The sequence below is a fragment of the Megalopta genalis genome, chromosome 2 (assembly GCF_051020955.1).
Source record: "Megalopta genalis isolate 19385.01 chromosome 2, iyMegGena1_principal, whole genome shotgun sequence".
Lineage (NCBI taxonomy): Eukaryota > Metazoa > Arthropoda > Insecta > Hymenoptera > Halictidae > Megalopta > Megalopta genalis.
The window spans coordinates 42,169,396-42,192,489 of NC_135014.1; the positions used below are offsets into that span (position 1 = coordinate 42,169,396).

At 34.2% G+C, this 23,094-nt stretch overlaps 1 protein-coding gene and 1 long non-coding RNA gene across 2 annotated transcripts in view; one reads left to right on the forward strand and one right to left on the reverse strand.

Moving 5' to 3' along the window:
- Positions 1 to 23,094, reverse strand: part of LOC117219431 (tRNA dimethylallyltransferase) — a 199,861-nt gene that overhangs the window by 42,881 nt on the left and 133,886 nt on the right. The gene's annotated exons all lie outside the window — the stretch shown is intronic.
- On the forward strand, positions 5,681 to 9,267 carry LOC143258896 (uncharacterized). The gene is made up of 3 exons (XR_013032850.1): positions 5,681 to 5,994; positions 6,097 to 6,189; positions 8,730 to 9,267. It is a non-coding gene; the product is annotated as an uncharacterized LOC143258896 (long non-coding RNA).

Below are 23,094 nucleotides of genomic sequence, written 5' to 3' on the forward strand. Positions count from 1 at the left end.
AAAATCTGCACATAGCATACAAATATCCGCAGTCTAATAATGATACATACGCAAAATTACTTCTCTTTTTAAGTCTTTCGACAATCATATTCGCGATTTCGATCAATCGCCCTCCATTGTTTTACAAAATAAATCTCACACTCCCAGCATGTGCTTCATCACATAAATCCCTTCGATTTTCTGGAATTTCAATGATCGTCAACCCGGCGAACGGCGCATTAAAGCGCTACTGTCATAAGTATCCGTACAAATATTTGGCCAAAAAAGAAACGCATTTGTCCGTCTCGCGCGCGTATCCGAAATTTTCTAAGGACTAACGTGTTGCGGTGTGTGGCGTGTAATTTGCAGAAATGATTTTCGTGGAAAATCAGAGCATGCCGACGGCGTCGACGTGGCATTCCGTGAGAATACACAGGCAATTCGCGTCGATTCTCAGGTCGGCAAAAACGAACGGCCGTAGGAAAAGAAGAAAAAGGTGTACAAACGCATTCAAAAAAATTGCTGACCATCAGGAGCCGGAGACCCTCCAGGTCCCGATAAACACTTGAGATGCGCACCGACTAAGTTTCGACACTAATGACATGCTTTCGGCACGTTTCGTGCAGCAATTTCGATAGTCTTTAATTGTCATGAAAATATCTCCGCGAATATGCGCAAGCGGCTTCCGATCGATGCTGGCATTAGTCGCGTCAGATGTTCGAAGTATAAACTACCATTCCTCAACATCGAATTAACCGTCAAACTACGTCAATCTGCGTATTATAATGAAAATATTAAAGTCAATTATCATATTCTCTTAGGCGTCTTTGAGTCTGATTTTGTTCGAACGTGACAGGTCTTCGATGTTTGGCTTTGCTTGAGATAGTTTGCCCCCATTGAATTGACCAAAATTTTCTCAACTTTCAGTGTGTTAGGTTTATGGATGTCTTTCGTCGGATTTTGTTTGCATTGCGTGCCGAAATTTCAACACGGATGGGATTTATTGAAGTATTATAGTCTGATTGTGTGCTTGAAGTTCGTCGATTTTCATATATGTAATACTAAAACATTTCTCTAACATCACATCTGATTACGCAGTCGATAGAAAAGTGTGCAGATTCACTTTTTTAAGAGGAAGTCGATACAAGCAAAAATTGATGTTACAGCATCGATAAACATTTTCGTGAAGTAATAAAAAATAATGAATTCGTATTCGACTTTGTGCAAAAATGTACATATTTCTATGTTAGATTTCATGGAAATACAAAAGTACATTGCGGATTGTTATGCATTTATGAAATATCTAACTTTGCAAAATACAAGAAAACATTTAAATCAACTGATATTAACGATACTTCTACATTATCTTGACAATAGAGGAACATTTGATGGATGAAAACGATTTCTGCCTACACTCTGATTTTTCTAAAATAATCTGCAAGAATTTTTGCATAAAGATCCACACTGTAACGGGTTACTTAGTAATTGATTACTTTAGTTACTTAAACCAAGTAATATGTTTATGCAAGATTATTTTAGAAAAATTAGACTTAGCACAGAAATCTGTTTCTTCGTTCAAATGTCTCTCTATTGTCAAGATAATGTAGAAATATCATCAATATCAGTTAATTTAGATGTCTTCTTGTATTTATTACTTAAAGCTTTAACTTTCACCTAATAAATGTTCAGATAAGAGAGATTGGTATGTTTCACGACTCGAATCAATCAGAAGCAAATAAAAAATGTTTCTCTGTGTATAGACTATAGCAATAACTTGCTGGAATAATTAAATTAAATGAATAATGATACTGTTACGTCATAAACGAATCAAAAGCAAGTGGAACATTTTTTCGAAGTATCCCACGAAATACCATGATCGCAAGGGAAAAAAAGGACACGAGAGGGCCGAATCAATTACAACAAGGCACCCTAAAACGTGTAGCATGTTCACTCATTGGAAAATCATGATTACCGTTATTCTCGGGCGAACCACGAAACGAATCGTTGGAAAATGAAAAGCTAAAATGAAAACAGGTGGTTCCACCGCACTGTTTCGCTGATAGGGATCTGTTCGTCTCGACAAAGAGGAGATAGGGGCCTTTTAATGGCGTCGAGGCGAAATAGAACGAGAAGCACGCAGCCAGGGGGCCTTCCATGGGAATGCTAAGGCTTGTTCTCATCAATGCACGCTGACCCGGTTCTCTATTTTCGGCGGCAGCTCTCTGCGAACCCGCTAGCCCACGATTCCTCGATCAAAGGGGCGTTACGGATACTGCTAGAAATTTGTGCTGGTGTGTTCGTGAGACCCGAGCCGTACCGAACCTAGATCGAGCCAACCTTGGCATTATACTTCACCGTGCTTGATTTTATTTCCAACGAAACGCAACGCGGAGACAGTTGAAAAACCCGCCCGATTTGTATTTCGCACAATCTTTCTAGATACCGAGTATTTTCACGTACAGCGGGCTATCCTACAACGAACTAATTCGTTGTAGAGAACCTCGTACGTTATAGGATATATTGATTGATATTGATATAATACATTACCGGTTGTCATTACCAAGCGCAGTTAGTACTGAATGCAATGATTTCACACAAAATAGAATAAATTTAAGATGAAAAAAAAAAATAGGAATATGCAATTGTACATACTAGAAATTTAATTTATTACACTTATGTGTTATATACAAAAACGTTATGAATTTTACTTTTATTGTATTTCTCTGCGTTCGTTGTAGCACTTTGATTTATTGAGAAAAGCTCGTCGCTGTAGCATTCACTCATTCTAGGATACCACAGTGTAACAGGTTAAAAAAATCGGTTTCTTTTTTGCATACACGAAAAGTACAATTGTTTGAAAATTAATTCTCAAGATTCTACCGTCGAATTCGCGAAAATACGGATTATTTAGTACGGTAGAGTTTGAAGTTTAAACATTTCCAACATCAAAATTGATTGGTCAATTTCGAACGAAGCTTCCGATTAGTGCATTTGAAATTTAAGTGCTTCAATAGATAATTTCCTGATTAATACGCTGACTGATGTGTCATTCATATTTAAACGGCAGAATTAATTGTGCAGTTTAGAAATTTAATTTCTACGCCGATAGATTGACTTTATCAAATTCTCATGAAGTCAGCGGAAGAGTAATTAGTAGACTCTGGATCATTGTGTATTTATGACGTGTGCAGATATTTAAATTGCAAAAGAACGTATAAAAATACTCGTTCATGTATTTGAAAATTTTACAAAAGCGTTGTATTTCAACAAAATATGAAAAAGAAATAAACGTATAAGTATAATTACAGTAACTTAAACACTTTCCAAAGATATTGCAACAATTAACTGGTTAACTAAGTTCTAATAGCATTTTTTCATGTTCTTTTTACGAGTAATCCTTTAGTTAACGAAGGAAACGTTTCTTTAATTTCAATTCCTGTAAAATGACGTATAAGATGAGAATTTGCACAAAAATCCAGAGTCTAGTAAAACTTGTAATTGACAAAAAGAATATCTTTTATAAAATAATTTATGAAGATAACAGTGCCTATAAAATGTCAAATTATTAATAAAACAGCAGCTGCCTATGTCTCGCATACATTTTTTCCACCCCGTATATGCAGGAAGAGTGTGAGTCACTGCTTTAATGTGTGGAACATGGGGGATGCTGTGGTTGCCCGGCTTAATTGCTTGAAATTCCTAAGTAGCAGTATCTCTGAAATTCGCAGTGCATTCAATGGGGAGCTGGGGAAGTGAAATAATATGCAAATCATTATGAATTTAAAATTTATCGCCATTTTTTCCACGTCCTATACCGAATCTCGTTAGATTGTTATTTTCTTCGTACTTTTACTATTATTCATCTTCAATTGAATACGTAAATTCGTCGAAACAAATTACCTGTGATGTTTAAGCATATTTCTTGTGTATTTAATTATGAATCTGCATTAATAAGTCGTATACACACCGTAGATCCATTTATTTATTTGAGGACACTATCGAATCAGTTCTTGTGATGACGATAAGAGCGATTTGCAACGACCAAAAATTTAATAACACTAGAGAACAATTTTGAGATGATATTTCTATTTGATGTCTCCATTTATTTTTTGTATCAAATCATTCTCGTATTAGTAGCCTTTTAAAAAGTTACATTTGTTTATACAATTTCAAACAATAGGTTCAGAAAGTATAATTCTACGAAGTACTTACAGAAGAATTCTTCCTGAAGACTAATAATTAATCCTCTGTAACTCAGTGTAACTTTGAAGTCGCACACCGGTTTATTATAGTTTCGAACATATTTTCAGTTTTAACGACAATGTTTCAATAATATTTTATTCCATTGCTTTCCTTCATAATCGAGAAGATTATGCATTTCTCATATGCATTTCTCATATCAGAGAAAATCCAATCTCTTTATAATTTGTTAACTCGCTGTTAATTTATATTGATTGTTATTTCCCGATTTTGAGTCATATAAAAAGTTTTAACTATGGAGGGTTATCTTTTTGTATTTGGAAAACTTTATAAAACGAATACAGTAAATTCTCCTTAATTTTTCTTCAGCTTGTAAACAACAATGAACAATTTAGGAAGAAGAGATGCGATCATTCGAGCCTTGCACTTTGTTTTTATAATTGTTTACAATCGGCAATTGTAAAAATGAGCCACGATGCTCGAATAATCGTGTCTCCACTTTCCAAATTGTCCATTTTTGTTTACAAACTGAAGGAAAATTCGGGAGAATTTGCTGTAAATAGCTGCAAGAAGGCACAATACGTCCAGCATTTCATAAAACTCTTAGTCACTTTCGCTGTTACCGTCTTGCAATAATTATTCCATTTTAGGTTGAAAGTCCTGTTTCTGTAAAATCAGCTGTACCGATTACATTTAGCACCCAAACGATGAAGCACGGTGTACATTTCTCAGTTGGCATTAGTGTTTACAAACACGATTGATGTATGGTTTACGATTTATCGTCGCACTACATATTTCGTTTCCGATACGAGCTGTCACTATCTATTGATTCCTCAGTATGACAAGAAGATATACTGACCGTAACTACACATACACTGACGCGATTGCAAAGGAACCTCCACCAGATCTATTTCTGCAATGGTTTCGTGTCAGAGCAAAATATCGGAATCGTCGTTCTCCAGACAGACGATGAATTACACAATGAAACGGGCACCGCCACGTGCACACGAAAACCGTGTTAATGAACATCGTAATTACATTGTACAAGTTCATAATAAAGGGGGCGTAACCCTCACATAACACGGCAGTTAAGTTCCAGCAATGTCTCGCGTAACACGAAACCCTGTTACACGAGACTAAAAACGAATGCAGAGTGAGAGGTTACGTTTCAAAGACTAACAAAAGTACACTTAATCTTCTTCATCGCGGTTGCACAACAACATCGCCTTGCGAACGCTCTTCCGCGGTATTTATTATAGATTTCACGATGTCTTACTTCGAGAAATCAGTGATCTAAGCTTACAGGATTTTCTACGACGTACAAAATTTCACACAATTGATACGATTTGTGGAATGAAAAGAAAACTGGTGTACAAAGACTCGTAATAGACATTGTACTTTCAATCAGCTTGCTTTTCGAAGATTTTATCGGAGTTACTTAAGGGTGTATTATAGTGTACTTGTAACTTTCGAAAAAAATCATTTTTTCGCATATTATTAAAGGATATAATTTAAAAAATACATCTGAGCGACCTTACGCGCGAACTCCTAAAATCAACGAAATTACGGTTGTTTGAAAACGCGGCGATCTTATATCATTAAATCATATCATTAAAGGCATTTTTCTCGAAACTATGTTTTTAAGAACGGTGCCCATGATATCTCAAAATCTACTTGACCAATTTACTCAAAATTTAAAGTACGCATTTAGTACATGTCTGACTGCAGCCCCTTCTAGAATCAACCAAAATTTTCCTTTTTTCTATTTTTTAGGCCTCCAAAGTTTAACAAAAGATGCAAAAATCGAATTTCAAGGTATCGTCACGTTTTTAATTACCGACTTCTTTCTTTTGTTCCAGTATCTGCAATAGCCACGTTCATACTAATTAAGGAACTTTCATCTCTTTTTTATTTCAGACAAACAGAATGGCTGGAATCATGGACACTGTGAGGCGACCTTTTTTAAAAATCGACTCTGAGAGTATGGCAGTACAACTAATTTTAATACAAGTATAATATATATATAATTTTACATACAAATAAACCTTGTAAATTTGACTGCAAAAGGTATAATAGTTTCTTTGCAAAAAATTCTGTCAGAAAGTTAAAAACATACGCACTTCACACTAGAATACCCCCTTAATATCATTTGTATTTGTTTCGCAATTACATGTTTTTCAGTAGCAGTAAGCATATCTCTCGCAAAATTAATTAAATAAGTTATTTGGAATTTAGATGAATATTTTGGACATATATGTAAGACTTCATAGATGCAGTGTCATGGAGTTACACGTTATTTATAAGGTCGATTTTGTAACGTGGATAAATAATTATACTCTGCGTGTGTACGAGTAACGTTTTATTAAAAAATCGAAGATGGACATTTTCTTTTATAGCATGTTTCATAATCAAACCTAATCCTCCGTGCACTGGTTAAATCAAGTTCCAACGTTTTTAAAAGTGTACTATTCAGATTGGAAATGTTTAATAATAAACACATTAAATCATTACATAGGAGTTTAGTGCATACCAACATCGTTCGAATCGACTTTCTCGAAAAGCGAAACTTTATGTAAAAAATTTCTTTACAGTTAAGTGGAGCGCACGTGCCAGATGATGTACGGCGGAAGTATTTTAAGAAAGCGAAGTTTGTTGTTTCAAAAAAGATTCTGGAAAATATGAGCTTGGTAGAATGAAGAATATATACGCAGCGCAATATTATGTCTTCCTATATTCCAAAGAGAAATACTATTTAATGTCGCGGGAGATAATAATATTCGTGAATCACAATGAAAGATTGTTCTACGCACACAGGAAAATATTGATATCAATTCGTAATTATACTCCGTCCTACAAACTTGGCCACGGTAATCAAGATATTACACCATTATTTGCTGGATACGTTTTCTCTCAACTTGCAGTTTATTATCAATCCGCTCTTATCGTAATTCGGCGGTCCTGCCGATTCGAAGTTCCTCCCGTGCAGTGTTAGATATCTAGAAATTCAATTCCAACCAACGTCAGCGTTTTTATGACCGTGATCGAAAATCGTAACGGAGATCGCTGCCGTGCGTAATCAGCCACCCACCGCCGACGTAACAATCGCGCGACGCGACAATATCAATCAACTTAGTAGACAGATATTTCAATGGTATTTTGCCACAATATTCACAGCCGAAATTAAAATACGCTGAGAAGAGAACCGAGAACCGAGAAATACACGGCTGCGAATTTTTGCTACGTTACGCGGACTTTTGTGTGAAAGTTGTCGGACATTACAATTAGCTAATTGTCATTATGTCATTGGAACGATGTTATTATTAGAGAAATTAAATATCTTCGAATAAAATCTCAATAACGAATCTGAAAAAAAATAAAAAGTCTGCAGCTTTGTTCTGCAAGCGTTGGCTTGAGGGTGAATGTTGCCATGATGGTACCATCAAATAAATAATTTAATTATAAAAATAACAATATGTTCCCTAAGAGGAATATTTTCAATATTTAAAAAAATTCACGTACACGAAAGTTAGAAAATTGAAATATTCTATTTCAAAGATTCAAAGTTCTGATAGCAAGGATTAGACAGCGGAGACTTATGCAAAATAACAATTTTGTTCAGCAAATGTATGAAACTAAAGCTAAATAAATTAATCAATTCAAAATAATGTAACAGTGTTCTTAAATTTGTCTAATGTTTTCTCTATTTCATATTTCTCTTATTAATTTTTGATTTTTGAAATACGAAATATGCGACTTTTCCCAAAGATACGAAACCTCCTTTGTCTTCATTTCATCTTTTGGGAGAACAAGCGCACGCGTGAGTAATCAAGTATACAGTGCACTGGGATCGTTGTCTTCAAATTCGTGAAATATTAACAAAGATACAGCAAAAATTAGTATAATAATGCATCCTTTACAAGAATCCTATATTGTTAGAATTATGCTTTTATTAATACCGACTATATCCTCCTCGTTACTTATGTTTAACATTTTTTTAAATTTGGCGATGCATTTTCCAAGAAAGTAAAGTGCATATGTTTATTTGTCTTTTATTTTTAGCAAAAAGGAAAGCAAAACTTCTATCAAAATTTTATAAGAATATGTCACAACAAGTCTGCGTACGAAGTTTCATCCCCTTCTCGCTTATAAATACTGCATATTTTTTTTACTGCGTTGCAATTTCATGTATTCATTTAAAGAATAACAGTAATGGACAATTTGAGAATTTATCGTGTATCTACTTGCCAAGGGTAAGACCGTATGGTGACAATAATAAGATTGTAAACAAATGAAACAAGGTTGTAAGAGTAGCACAACTCTTCTTCTGTCATAATTGATTAGCATAATTAATATTTATTAAGTATTAATTAAAAATTTAAGTTAAATAAATATTAGTTATGCTAATAAATGCTATACGACGTAAAAGAGAACTCATCGACAAATTCAGTCTTTAGCATAATCTAACTCTTTAGTTGCCAATTCAACTTCTACTCCACGAAGCTGATTCGTCACTCCATCCTAAAATTTTGTTGTTTGTATTTTCCGCACAGATGTAACGAGTGTACGTTGGTTTCGGGTTCGGTGGTATGCATGGCATTTCCGACAACTCATATGGCAGTAGAAGAACGAGGGATCAAATAAAGGGGAGAAGGATACACGCGAGACAAGGAGCTTTTTATTCGGGTCGAATTCGAGTCGCGAACTCGTGAAACCGACCACGTGAGGCGTACCATGGACGTGAATAAGAAACATAGTGCCAAATCTTTTTTTCTTTCGAGGAAACGGCCCATTTTGTCAATTTTTTTTTTGGACGTGAGCTGGCAAGTTGCAATTTTAAATCAAAAATAACATTAAACAACAATTTTACAAAATACTTAATAGGGTTTCTACCAATTGTTTAATCTCTAAAAATTGTACTCTCTGTCCAATAATTATATTTAAGTAAACAGGCATTTAAATATTATATTTAATAATATTTAGTAAGAATTTAGAAATTAATAAGTAATTAGAAAATAATAAGTAATATCGAACCTGTGTATATGTAACAATCCTGTATTTACTAAATAAACCATCTGGTTTAAAGCATTAATAAATAAATAAATCAATATAAATAGATATCATAATAAATGAATTTCCATCACGCTAGAGAAATATTTTCACGCTTACATTATTCTTGATTGAATAAAATGAATAAAGTATTTTAATAAAATATGTAAAATATATGTTCGTGTATTTTGTAAATAATAAATCACTAATTCTTACAACATAAATTGCAATAACAATAATAATTGAGCAATAAGTAGAGAAATGAACTTTCGTCTGTTCCTGACTGACAGAAAATTAAATCGATCATTTCTGATTGCACTGTATAATAAATTATAAAGGAGTTCTGAAACTGTTCTATTGTTTTTCAACCATATCGCGTGTTTACATAAATATAATTCTTCACACTTTCTGTAACGTTCAATACACAATAAGTTCCGATCGATTGAACATCACTATCGAGGGAAAGAGCAGGTAAAAATTACGCGATTACGAAGCGTAGTTGCTGTCAGACATCTCAGGAAACTCGTTGCCTTCCTCTTGTGATTAATGGAACGATAAATACAAATCAGGAAATGTTCCAAGTTTAAGTTTATTTTAAATTCACGTCACGGTGTTGTTGAAAACACCTGTCACTATTCTTTCAATGAACGACAATACAGCGACAAACATCGAAACGCCATTAGTTTCTTTTGCTACAGAACATTTTGGCAAAGCAGGCATCAACATTTCCAGACATAATAAACAACCAATTAATACACATGCTGTGAATGAAAGAACACATTCAGAATACAATCCAATTAATCAACCTGGCTAACTAGTAATTGACTTCTACCACGATGATTCTAATGATAATTTTTTGAACAATTAAATACATTATACTTTCAACTATAATTTTAATACTTTCTACCGTTATATTCGTCGATGGCGACTTCGTTTAATCAACTTGCAGCAATTGAATGAAACGTTATTGCTATCGTTTATTACTATCGTTATAACTATCGTTATTATTATCTCCGCTGGCAATGTATCGATGACGAATAATTCATTTGCGAAACGAAGCTAATTTGCAGGAAGCACGATGTCTCCTAGATACCTCTCAACGTCGGAGCACCGATAAAACGGATTCCTGCACTAGATATCTCCATTAACAACTAAAAGCTCTAATGGAGACGTCAGATCGAGAGTAACAGGTTCATGAGCGAGTAAGAAACAGCACCGGTCGTAGCCCTTATAATTGCTTTATTAATAGCGTCGGAGTCCGCGTTAAGAACTCGTTCGGACTACGACCACGGAACCCTGGGAGGCTAAGTCTAATTATAAAAGGCGCCATCCATGCTAAATTTCGGTCGCGTTTACGTGGAACCGACAGGATAGAATGATTGGTCGCGAGATCTTCGGTTTCACGCGGCAACACCACGTGCGTGTTCCCCAGGGACAAATCGTGCCACTCCCAGACCCTAGACCGTCTTCCAATAACCCTAAATCACTTTTTATACTGTTGTACTTGGTTTCATTCATGTACATAGTGACGTGAATTATTACTTGCAAAATACACCACGAACATGAGTTTCTGTAGCACTTGACACCAAAGAAATTAAAATGTTTATACAGTAAATTCTCCCTAATTGACGCTCAGATTGTGCACAGAAATGGACAATTTTGGAAGAGAAGATACGATTATTCGAGCGTTGCGTCTCGTTTTTATAGTTACTGATTATCGACAACTATAAAAACGAGACGCAAGGCTCGAATAATCGTATCTTCTCTTCCAAAATTGTCCATTTTTGTGCGCAATCAGAGTGCGAATTAGGGAGAATTTACTGTACTTGTTTCGAATATACTGTTACAATTATATAGATTGGTGAATTATTGCAAATACAAAAATATCTATTTCTCTTCGGCATGTTTTTGAATATACGTCCATTATGTTAGATTAAGATTGACACATTGTATGATAAACATTAGTAATGAAATTGTAGTAATTTGCGAATCTTTATGCAAACTAAAAATTGTTTAATTGTAATTAAATAAAAATTACTTTCTTCCTTTAATAATTATAATAAGTTGAAAATAATCTAACAATATCCTCAAATCCTTTTAACGATCTTACAATTTTATATTTAATCTATTCAGTTTTGTGCATAAAATTATGCATAAAATCCACAGTTTAGTAATTACTATATTGCGACAAAACTGAGTAGTTGCAATTTAAAGTAGTAGAAAGATTAAAAGAATTCGATAATGTCAATGTATTATTTTTAATCTACTAAAATTATTTAGAACAGAAGGACGTTACTATTTAGTTTCTATTTCTTGTAATTGATGCGGACAATTTTTATTTTGCATAAAATTCCGTAATCTAGTGATTACGATATTGTATGCAAATATTATTCATTATCACTTTTCTATTTTTCCGTATAATATTTTTAATATTATTCGAATTTTTGTATTCATTGTTTAAATGTTTAAAAATCTTTCTTGTATCCTTGATTGCCTGGCAACATCAACTCTAGACTGTAGTCTAAGATTCATTAAATGTGGAAGTGAACAAGCACTATGTCTAATATGCATATTCTGCAAAGCATATATGTTTACGTTAAGGTTCGAAATAATTATAGCACTGTCAGCACTAATAAAACAAATATTTCTCACGAAGCAACAATCTATCCGAAGATATTTTTCTGGAATGATTGCTGGGGACAACTGGATACCACCAGATGATTCGTCGCCCAAAGAACTTTGGACTGTTTGAAAGAACTGATCGATGAGTCATGTGGACACATCAGCACGGGATGTGGGAAATTATTTTTAACGTTCGAAGCAACACTTCGTTGCACAAGTTAGAAGCTGTTTCATTCATCCTCGCGTCTCTTTAACATGGACATTGATTCGAAAAGATTTATTATGAACATGTATCTATACGTCACTTTAGAAAGCTTATTTCAGTTTATTTTAGGCGAATATCAAACTGACAAATTGTTTGTTGTTGAAATATGTAAGATTCGAACTTGAATGCACACATTTATTTATATTTCAATTATATCTACAAATTTTTAGACAAAGGCAAAATCAAGATGGTGCTTGTTAAAATAAGCGATTAAATTGCAACGCGCTACTGTGCCTCGTTCTTTTTTAACGCAATCGGTTCCTCGGGATATATCAATTTTCCAGCAACAAATTAATTGCAGAAACGCATAATTACGGTAGTGTTGCGAAGATATTCCGCCGGAGAAATGACCAGGAGATATTCAGAATCGAGTATCACGGTTGCATCGATTTAAAAAATCTTCTAGATGCGAGAAAATGTCTAGTGTTGTTCTGGTGTTAATATATCTTCATGTTAAGCATAAACATTGGTTTCATGTTCTTTAAACTCAGGGAGGATATTCATCGACATTTTGTGTTTAATGTCATCTGAAGGACATCATGTAACAGGTCGTTGAATTCGTATCGACGTTGCTTACAATACTATGAAGTTAAAATTACCTATCTTCATTTAAAAATATAACGGTGACCTTGTTTTCTTATCGAAAATAAATTTGTTTTTAAATTTAAATAATTACAATTTCTTGTCGATTAAATACTATAATTAACTTTGATAGGAAACATTTTTTTGTCAGATCATCAGAAGGGGCTGAAAAATCGTGGGGACTAATTTGTGGCTCACTCTGTATAGCTTGTATTTAAATTGCTGTTACGACATCTAATCTTAACATCATCAAAACTGCATCCGCTTGCATCAACTGGTTACATAGTGTGACTCACATAGCTGAATAGTCATGGATCCTGTCTCATTATACCCAGAAAAAAATTCTCGCGGAAACATAATACATATCTAGGAATAATAGAAAGGATTAACGCAACACGCACTATCTTTAACGACAGCACTTTCTCGCTGTAATGACGACTTTGGCAAACTCAGTTATATGTTTTCACTTTTCAATGGAATTACACTTTTATTTCTATGTTACTAAATTCCATGAAATAACTCCCACGAATTACAGCGCGTAGCGCGTTCAAATTAATATTTGTACATTTACGTTAAGAAACGTGTTACCCAGATGCACGTTCTTTGACGTATATATATATATATATAGAGAGAGAGAGAGAGAGTAAATATTTTTAACACATTAATTGAAATTTTTTATCATTTTTAATTCTGTATATTCATTTTTATTTTCGTAATTTTCATTTCTTTTTCGTTTCCTTTCATTTTTATTATATTTTTTATTTGTCGTATGCGGTGCATAAAACAATATTACAATATAAACAATTTGACGTATGCATCACTGTAATATGTACTATAAATTTAACAAGACATAACACACAAAACTTAAAGAATTTTGTTTAAAAAAATTGAAATTTGGAATTATTTCTTTTAATTCTTTATTAGCCAAGTGCTAATAAAAATTGAAAATTGTGGTGCGAATAATAATATACTCAATATAAATTTTACATTTTAGCGATACTTAGACAAAAACTTAACAAAACATCGTATTTGTATACTCCTATAATCGTAATTCCTATATTAGAAATAATGGGGGAAATAGAAATATACAAATATAATTTGTTTTTAATTTTTGTTCAAATATCAATAAAAATGTAAAAACTACTTTGAGTTTGTAATTATTCACAGCAGTCTAGGTTGACTCCTTTAGCTGAGAGACCTAGCATATTTAAAAGAAAGCTTAACAAAACTACATTAGAAATAACAGAAAATAAAAATATACAAATATCGTATTTTGTTAAGCTTTGTTTAACAATTCTTTTACAATTCCTAATGCTATAAAAATGTCTCTATCAGTAATTTTTATACGAACTTCTTCATTCAAGCATATAGTATAATAAAAATCATAGAAAGTTTAAATAAATTCAATGTTGTCATTATTATGAAACAATGTACATTAGTCACGTTTAGGGCTCGGTAGTACTAATGTCAAATGTCAGTAACAATGTAAAAGTTACTTCCAGTCTATAATTATGCAATGAGAGAATTTCTTGGTTATCACTAACTTATTTTATTGTTCCAGCGTCCTCATACTTTACAAGGAAGCGTCTTTGGTAGTAAAAGAGCGAAACAATCTTAAAAAGAATTCTCCAATAAATAGGAGTCGTTGAACAAGCATGTTTCGCGGCAATTAATCTTCCTCGTCGCGACAAGTGTTTTTGATTCTTTGTTATCGTGTATCCCACAGAGTTAATATGTCATATTATTGATACTAGACGATAACGCAGTGGTCTTATCACATCACATGCTACAGGTTCGAAACATGAGATCGAGTCACTAAAATTCGGACGATGAAATTCATGATCGAGTGGGCCGCATATTTAGTGGAGCATTATCGAGCAGTTTATGGAGCAAAGCGGTCATGCGTGGCCGGTGCAGTCCGACAAATACCTGTGGTGACGCGAAAATAAAGCCGGTAGTTTGCGAAGGCGTGACGTCGCCAGCAGGAAGTGACAACATATCCTCGTTGCGTATCCTAGCGGGCGAACGCGTACACCCATGCGACAGGTGGTGTCCGCGTGGTAGCATCAGGGATTTTATTGTACACTGAAATGTCATTATTCGCGTGGGAATGATTAAATGGGTCAATGTGTGAGCCGACATTTTCGCGTGCTACCGGGCACATGGAAATCCTGCAGCGAGCGTGGTTTCGTTTCAAAATAAACACGGCATTAAATGGCCACGAAGAGTCCCACGATCCTTCAAGAAAATAAGTATGTTACCTGGAATACTTTACAGTGCAATTCTTTTGTCGAAGCTTTTAATTCCGCGATTTTTTAAAATGGAAATTCGAGATTTAAATCTCCAGCCGCGGACAACGTGGAATACGTGTTCTAAATATTTGGTGAAATTTAGCAAAAAAGAACTAAAAATTCTAAACTTTTTAATTTTTAATTAAAATTTTTTCTCGTTTCTCTTTTGATATCTTTTTTAACCTAATTTAGGATGTGTCAGCATAAAAAGCAAATAAAACTACCAAAAAAATAATTTCATACCGAAAGATAAAACTTTTATTGTTACAAAATTATATTTGTGACGTTCTTATATTATAAAAGATTGCACAATACTGCTTCAGTCGAAGTTTTTAATTTTATGATTTTCATAATCTAAATTCGAGCCTCAAAAATTTTAGTTGGAAGTTTCTTTGTTGTTACAAAGTCGTATTAATGGCGATCTATTACTTTAGAAAAGAGCACAGTAACGCTTTAATCGAAGTTTTTAATTTCGTGATTTTTATAATTCAAGTTTGTAAGTAACAAAAGTGACAGTTGTATTTTAGGAGATAGCACAGTCACACTGAAAACGTCCATAAATAACACAAACGAAACAAATTAACAGACAGGCTTCCATCTGAGAGACGATAGTATGTTGAAGAAATAATAACATTTTTGAAGAAGGAATCCACTTTCTAATTTAACAACTATAAAATGAGAAACCGGTTAATAGATACGGGATCTCATTACCAACGCGAATGCGAAAATTGTAGTTAATTAGTCGATGTGAGTTTTTACAGTCATCGTAAAAATCATCTCTCAAAAGAGAAAACAGAATTAAAGTTCTAGTTCCAAATTTCTACATTAAACTTTACTTGATGACATGCTCGATTGATTAACAACATTCGCGCTCAATTGATGAAAATATTGCTTTATTAATGATATCAATTTTCATAAAAAAAGTGTCATTACGATACACTTACGTTTCGAAGAGATAATTAAAGATTGTAGGAAACATTTAAAGAAAATAAGAAACAACCTTCAATACTTGTATTACAATTATGACGCATTTAGATTTTAAAAGGGTAATCAAATATCTAGGGGTACAATTAAAGATAATACGAAACGATCTTGAATATTTGCAAGAGCTTCAAAGGAAAATCATTCGCTGTATAGACAACACGAAAAGAGAAACAAAAAAATGAAAAATTTTTTTTAGATTAAAATCCTTTAATTGTAGTTTGTTTTGCTAAATTTTACAAAATTTTTAGAACGCGAATTCCATGTTGCCCGCGGCTTGAGGATTAATCGGATTGCCAATAATTACACGATCTAACGAATTAAGTGTATTCTCGGAATGAATTTCCTGATTGTTCTTTATCCAACTGTAATCAGTGGCGCGGGTTGAACGTAATCCTGAAATATGCTCGCAGCAGAATCAGACAGTGCTTATGAGAAGATCCCTTGACGCTGTCTGCTTCTGCTGCGAGCATATTTCAGGATTAAATTCCATGTGTATACACACAAAGCCCTCTTCCGCTTCGACACAGTACATTATGTTGTACGTGTACAATACATATTTTCTGGGCAGCCGCATATATCCGCAACAAGCGAGTGATTTTTCAAACGCACGATTCGTCGATGAACGATTTCCACAATATTAATTTTCATGGGAATATTTATTGGATCGTTCCGAATACCTTTCCTTATTTCTTAAGAATATTTCAAAATACAGCTACTCACTAAAATATGCGGACACCTACTGCAACGAAATAACTTAGTCAAACTTGGGCCAAGCAACTTGAATTTATTTTAGATAATAGGAGGGGGGACTATTTCACTAGATAATATCTAAACAGATTTTTGCAAAATTTAAGATTGGTTGGAGGGACAACAAATGATGTTTTTTAACTTCATTTATCTCAGAACGAGGATATATACACAATAAAGAAAAGAAAAGAACAATAAGGAAACATTTTAGATACTATAATATTTCAATGAATATTTTATATCAAACATTTTTATCAATTTTATGGCTTTTCAATTGCAGATAAAAAGATTACTCCTCGGTTAAAGGTACATTATACCATGATAAAACTATGATTGAACTTGTAATCTTTAAAGAATTGAAAGTTTATTGAATATTAATCTAATTATTGCATAGTATTTTTATTATATATATCAAATTTTGTGCTTAAAACTTAAAGCTTTCAGACAGCTAATTATCAAACCGCGGATTTTTTTTTTATGCAAAATAGAAAAGATCCAGACGAATAAGATGGTCAAAAATGCCCGTAGAGGTTTTTCAATGACTATTACACCGTTCCATAATTGACCAAAAAAAATTCGTCTGTGCAAAATCTCAACCCTGTAGCTTGTCCGGGAGGGTTGTTACAGGGTAATTTAGATTGCGCGCTTTTCCACCTATTTTCCTCCTTCGGAGGTATCTTAAAATCTTGAGAGAAATCTGGCCTATTTTCGACAATAGGGCGCATGTTAGAGATTTTTCAGATTTTTCGGTTGTAAACTGTGGCGACAAAAAATAAAAAAATGCAGGAAAGAAAACTGAAAAATCCCAGATTTTTCGAGAACAGAATTTCTTACCCCCGGGATATTAATTCCATCGAAAGGTATTACAGAAAGCAGATTTTGTTTATGATCAGTTATAGTAATTAAACAACTTAAAATTACGCAACGACAAACAACAAATTGAAATGAAATTGGTAATTCCTACGCAATTTATTAAAAAATTCAGCAAATAATGTCTAACACATTTAATATTTAATAATTTCTAAAAGACGAATTCGTTTTATAATTTCTAACACGAAAATTCATACAACAATGTACCTAATAAAGAAATACATTTAACAATTTCCAAGAAAAAAAAATCATTGAATAATTTCAAACATAGAAGTTCACTTATTAATGTACCTAATAAAGAAATTCGTTTACTAATTTGTAACAAAAACAATTCATTTAATAATTTATAAAGCAAAAGCGAACAACTAAAAGGGACAACAAAAAACGATACGAACCATCGCCTAGAACCCTGCATCTCTGGCAACCGATAAGTAGCAACGACAAATGCGCGGAGCCGAAGTGCACGATGCACCGCGGGTGCATCGCAAACCAGTATCACCGGGTTTTCATCGTCGGACAACCTGTTCCCCGATCGAACTCAGCCTTATTCCGGCCGGCTAGCCCGTAACAAGGCGCGCGTAGCAGCTTAGATAAGAGATCGGAGCGTCGTCGGCGAAAACCAAGATCGATCGTTCGTAATTAACCTATCGGCGGATTGGCCGGATATCTGTCTCCGTGCTAACGGTCCAGGATAATTCGCACCCGATGGCTGGCAGCGTCCAGCAAAACCACCGAAACCGTCCCGGGCCTGTTTGACAGCGAGGGACTCCGGTGGTTCGCAGGAAGTGACGACATATCCTCGGCATGTGTCTCAGCAACGAGTGGTCGTGTGTACAAAACGGCAGCTGTCGTCCAAGTCACATTGCTCTGTTCTGTTGGCTTCAAAGTTGCGATTCTCGTTACGTGCGATCGCACGCACGCACGCACGCACGCACGCAAGCGAGTGAGCAGGCGAGCAAGCAAGCGAGCGAGCGAGCACGTACGCAAGAAACTGCGACACCAGGAAGAAACGAGATGCAAACTGTCTGGGAAGGAAGCAGGAAAGAAAGGGAAAAGGTGGGAACGGATTGAAAGGAAACGACGGGGAACGAAGAAGCGGGAGAAGGAGGCGAGGAAAGAAGCGGCAGCCGAAGGAGAAGCCGAAGCCGAAGCCGAAGCCGAAGCCGGAGCCGAACCCGAAGCCGAAGCGAAGCCGAACCCGAAGTCGGCGTGGCATCGCCAGATGCGCGGCACATTTTAATTAACGTCCAGACATCCTCCGAGACGGGTGACCCCGAGCTCAGGGCCATCCGATGACCCTTTTCCCAGCGACCATCTCCCGCCGGTTCTGGGGAACGGATAACAGGAAGTGGCCTCCCCCTGTTTTTGCCGCGGAGAATAAGATTCGCTGGACTGACTTTACGATAATGGCGGGATTACTTTAACGAACTCACTCTTCTTCTCCCTCCTACTTCTCTCTCTCGCTCTCTCTCTCTCTCTCTCTCTCTCTCTCTCGCCCTCCCTCTTTTCCGCGCCTCGAGTACGCGAACCTCGAATGTCAATGGGTTAGATGTTTAATTGATCCGCCGGAATGTGAGCACGTGGCACCGCGTTTCGACACACGCGCGATTCCCGGCATCGTTACGATGCTGAATAACTAATTTTAGTGGAGCCGTAAACCCTGAGAGGTTCGCGACGTTAAGTGCGAAACCGTTGCCTGTCTCGCTCAGTGGCTTTATTATATTCTACTCTTGCCTCGCCATTTATTGCGATTCTTAATGCTGATTGATTTGGTTAATGAAACGTTCAGCGGCGTCGTAAAGCCACGCGAAACGATTCGATTTCGTGAGTCGTCGCGAGCGCGAGGCGTTCCACGGAGCACCGAAATGGTCGTTTTTGGGACAAAATTCAATAATTTCCGCTCTGTTTATGATAAGGACGTGAAACGAGGACATGAAAGTGAGGTTTTTCATTTATATTGAAAGCAATCTCGGTATGGTATAATTCAAGTATAAATAAAACTGAATTTTATTTATAAATGAGTTATTAACTCTTCGCGGATTTTCAGCAGACGAATTTTTAAATGAGTTATTCAAAAATTGAACTTTGTTTAAAACTTTTGAAAGTCATATGCTACACACTTCATGAGATTACTTCGAAGATCGCAACTTATTGCAAACGAAATATATATGTATACAATCAGAAGCAAAACTAAGTCAGTACTTTTTAAAACGGTATAGTTTTTTTAAAACTAGTCCAAATGACTTGAATTTTCCTGTAAATGTTAGAGGGACTAATTTAGTGTAGAGTGACAAAAATACTTTTCTTTTTAATTTTGCTATTGCTTGGAATAAAAAAAATGTAAAATACTCTCGTTTTTTCACTTTTTTATCTGAGCCTATAATGAAAATTTAATAAATACATTTGGTACTTCTCCGGTAACTTATACGAATGCTGAATATTTCATCGAAATTGATTGACCTCGATATGAGCTGTAAACGATTAAAAATCGCGAAAATCGCAGCTTTTCACGAATCTCAATCAAAAACAATTAATTTTTACATATTTCAGTGGCTATAGCTTGATTATGCGTCAACTGATTTCAATGAAATTTGCAACATGTACATAAGTTACCAAGAAGTATCAAATGCATTTTTTTAATTTTCATTATATGAGCCGTTTATTTTGAAAGTGGCAGAAATCACTTTGTTTTTAAGTCGATATATTTAAGGGTTTGCGTTTTAACACGTTTAAAAATATGGATACTAACTTTCGAGAAGATTTACCTGTATTTGTTATCTCAGAATACTGATATTTTTCTCAGTATAAATAATTTCGTATAAACATTAAAAAATCACCACTTTTCATTACGGTAAAGTGATTTATGCCACTTTCAAAATAAACGGCTCATATGCTCAAATAAAAAAGTGAAATACGAGGGTTTTGTTCCAAGTACGGTAAATTCTCCCTAATTAACGTTTAGGTTGTGCACAAAATTTTGGGAAATATTTAGGACGAGGAGATACGATTATTCGAATCTTGCGGCTTGTTTTTATAGTTGTTAACAATCAGTATTACAAAAACGAGTCGCGAAGCTCAAATAATCGTATCTCCTCTCCCAAATTGTCCATTTTTGTGTACAATATGAGCGTCAATTAGGGAGAACTTACTATAATAGCAAAATTTAAAAAATAGTATTTTATAGTCAAAAATGTTTTAAAAAAGTTACACCGTTTTAAAAGTTGTTGACTCAGTTTTGCTCCTTATTGTAATATCAAAATACATACACTGTCTTACGAATACATAACATTAAGAAAAAGCATTTTCAGTCATCGTCTAGTGAATTAGTCTCCCTATCATTTAGAAAAGAATTCAAATCATTAAGTCCAGTTTGAAAAAAGTTATTGCGTTTTAAAAGGTGTTCGAACACTATCGTGAGCGTTTGTACTTATCTAGCGCAGTTCATAAAATCCTCGATTTCACGAAGATTTATACAACATTTCCAACGAATATAATTCCAGGCTAGTACCATAACATCGTACATATGATATTAGCGGATTGTTTTTTTGTCCAAACAAATCATAGAAACATTCGTGGTCAAGTGCATTCGCACAATCCTGTACATCGGCAACCATAAGCCGTTCCATTCCAAGTACATATAATGCTTCCGATGGAATGCTTTTAAACCTCTGTTCCATAGATTGTTCTACTGGAAAATAAAATTTATGCGCTCTACAGTCGATTCTAGTGCATTTTCATGCGCCTTTATACGCATTCCTCGCTTCGCAGATTAATTCAGCTATGTTTCAAGAATTTCGCGGAACATACGCGGCATTCTTTTCTCCTACACTCGACAAAAAGATTACACTTTAATATGAACGCGTTTTTTATTCATTTAACATTACAACCACACACACAAGGTCTTGTATTTGTACAAACTTGTAGAATACTCCGGCATTATCCTGTTGAAAAATTGATGTACTTATCTCCAACAGTTCTGGTGGCGTGGGCGTTTATTCGTTCCTTAATCATCTCTAAATACATTTTGCTATTAATTTTTCCTGTTTTTTTTATTCGTTAAAAGACTTTATAAATCTTTACCAAAGAGAATGATGGCTGTTATTAAATATAAAGGTGGAGCCACGAAATATTAAGCACTAAATATCATTCATTGATTTATTCATAATTTTTAGTTGAATGTACTATCATTCTATCGCGCTATATTTGTATAAAAATTCTTTTCTTCTTTCGAATAAAATTATAAAATTACAATTCAATTCTATTTCATGTGTGTACGTTTATAATAACATTTTGCAAGTTTGTATAAAAACGAAACCTTGGTTATAACCAGAGCTGAGTAATATTTATAGAGAAAATATTTGAAACACTATTTTAAATAATAGATTCTTCAAAATTCAAATAAAATAGTACTTCAAGTAGAACATAAAATTTCAGTAGTTAAAATATTTTATTTGGTAATCCATAGTGTTAATGCATTAAATAAATATTTAATTTTAAAAACGTAGAATGTAAAATAAAATAATTCATTTTAGTAATCTTCTCTAAAGTTAAACCATGAAAATAAATATTTTATTTTGATAATCTAAAACATAAAATAATATAGTTTTTATTTTAATAACATAAAACATAAAAACAAATGAAATTTGTCTTTTTAAATATAGCTATTCGTATGTAACAAAATGCATTTTTTACGTGCATTTTTTACGCACTGCATTTTCAATGCAGAGAAAAAGTATGTATGTACTTTTTTTGTTTTTAAATTACCTAAATAAATTTTCCACTATGATTTAGTAAAATAAAATTATTTTATTTGTTGAAATAAATAAAATAAATAAAATATTTCGAACTATGGCACAAATATTTTCAGTATTTCTCAAATAAAATTCTATTTGAAATATTATCTTAAAAATTTGTTACAACGAATAAAATGTTTTATTTTTAGAAGTACATTCTTTCGAACGAGTAAAACATTTAATTTTCAAAAGTACATGCGTGATCGAAAATAAAATATCTATTTACTGTTTGCCATTTGAAATACTATTTTACCTAGCTCTGGTTGTAACGCGTTAAATAAGCATAAATCACGTCGATTTTAAAGTGCGCTATTTAGGATCGCTTCATGTTTATACAAACGATATTCTAACATCCTGGCAACTCTTCAGCTTTCTGATTACACGTGTTCGACTCCAGAAAGAAAAAACCGAATATTTTTCTGCGATAATCGACCACGCTCAAACGGCTTCTTCTTCCGATGAACTTGTATCAATAATATTGCAGCAGCCTACCCTTGCAGAGATTGCTGATAAAAAGTTGCAATACGTGTGCTTCGATGCACGCTGCAGCATGTTATGTCACCGTCTAGATTCTGAGAAATTCAGTGTTATCAGACGCTCGTGTTATCTGTGATTCACCAAGAAAAACCGATAAATAAGGCAGACGCGCGTAAATAGGCGACGTTAAACATCATTCCAATCTGCACGAGCAAATGCGCGTTCCCAGAAGCTGATT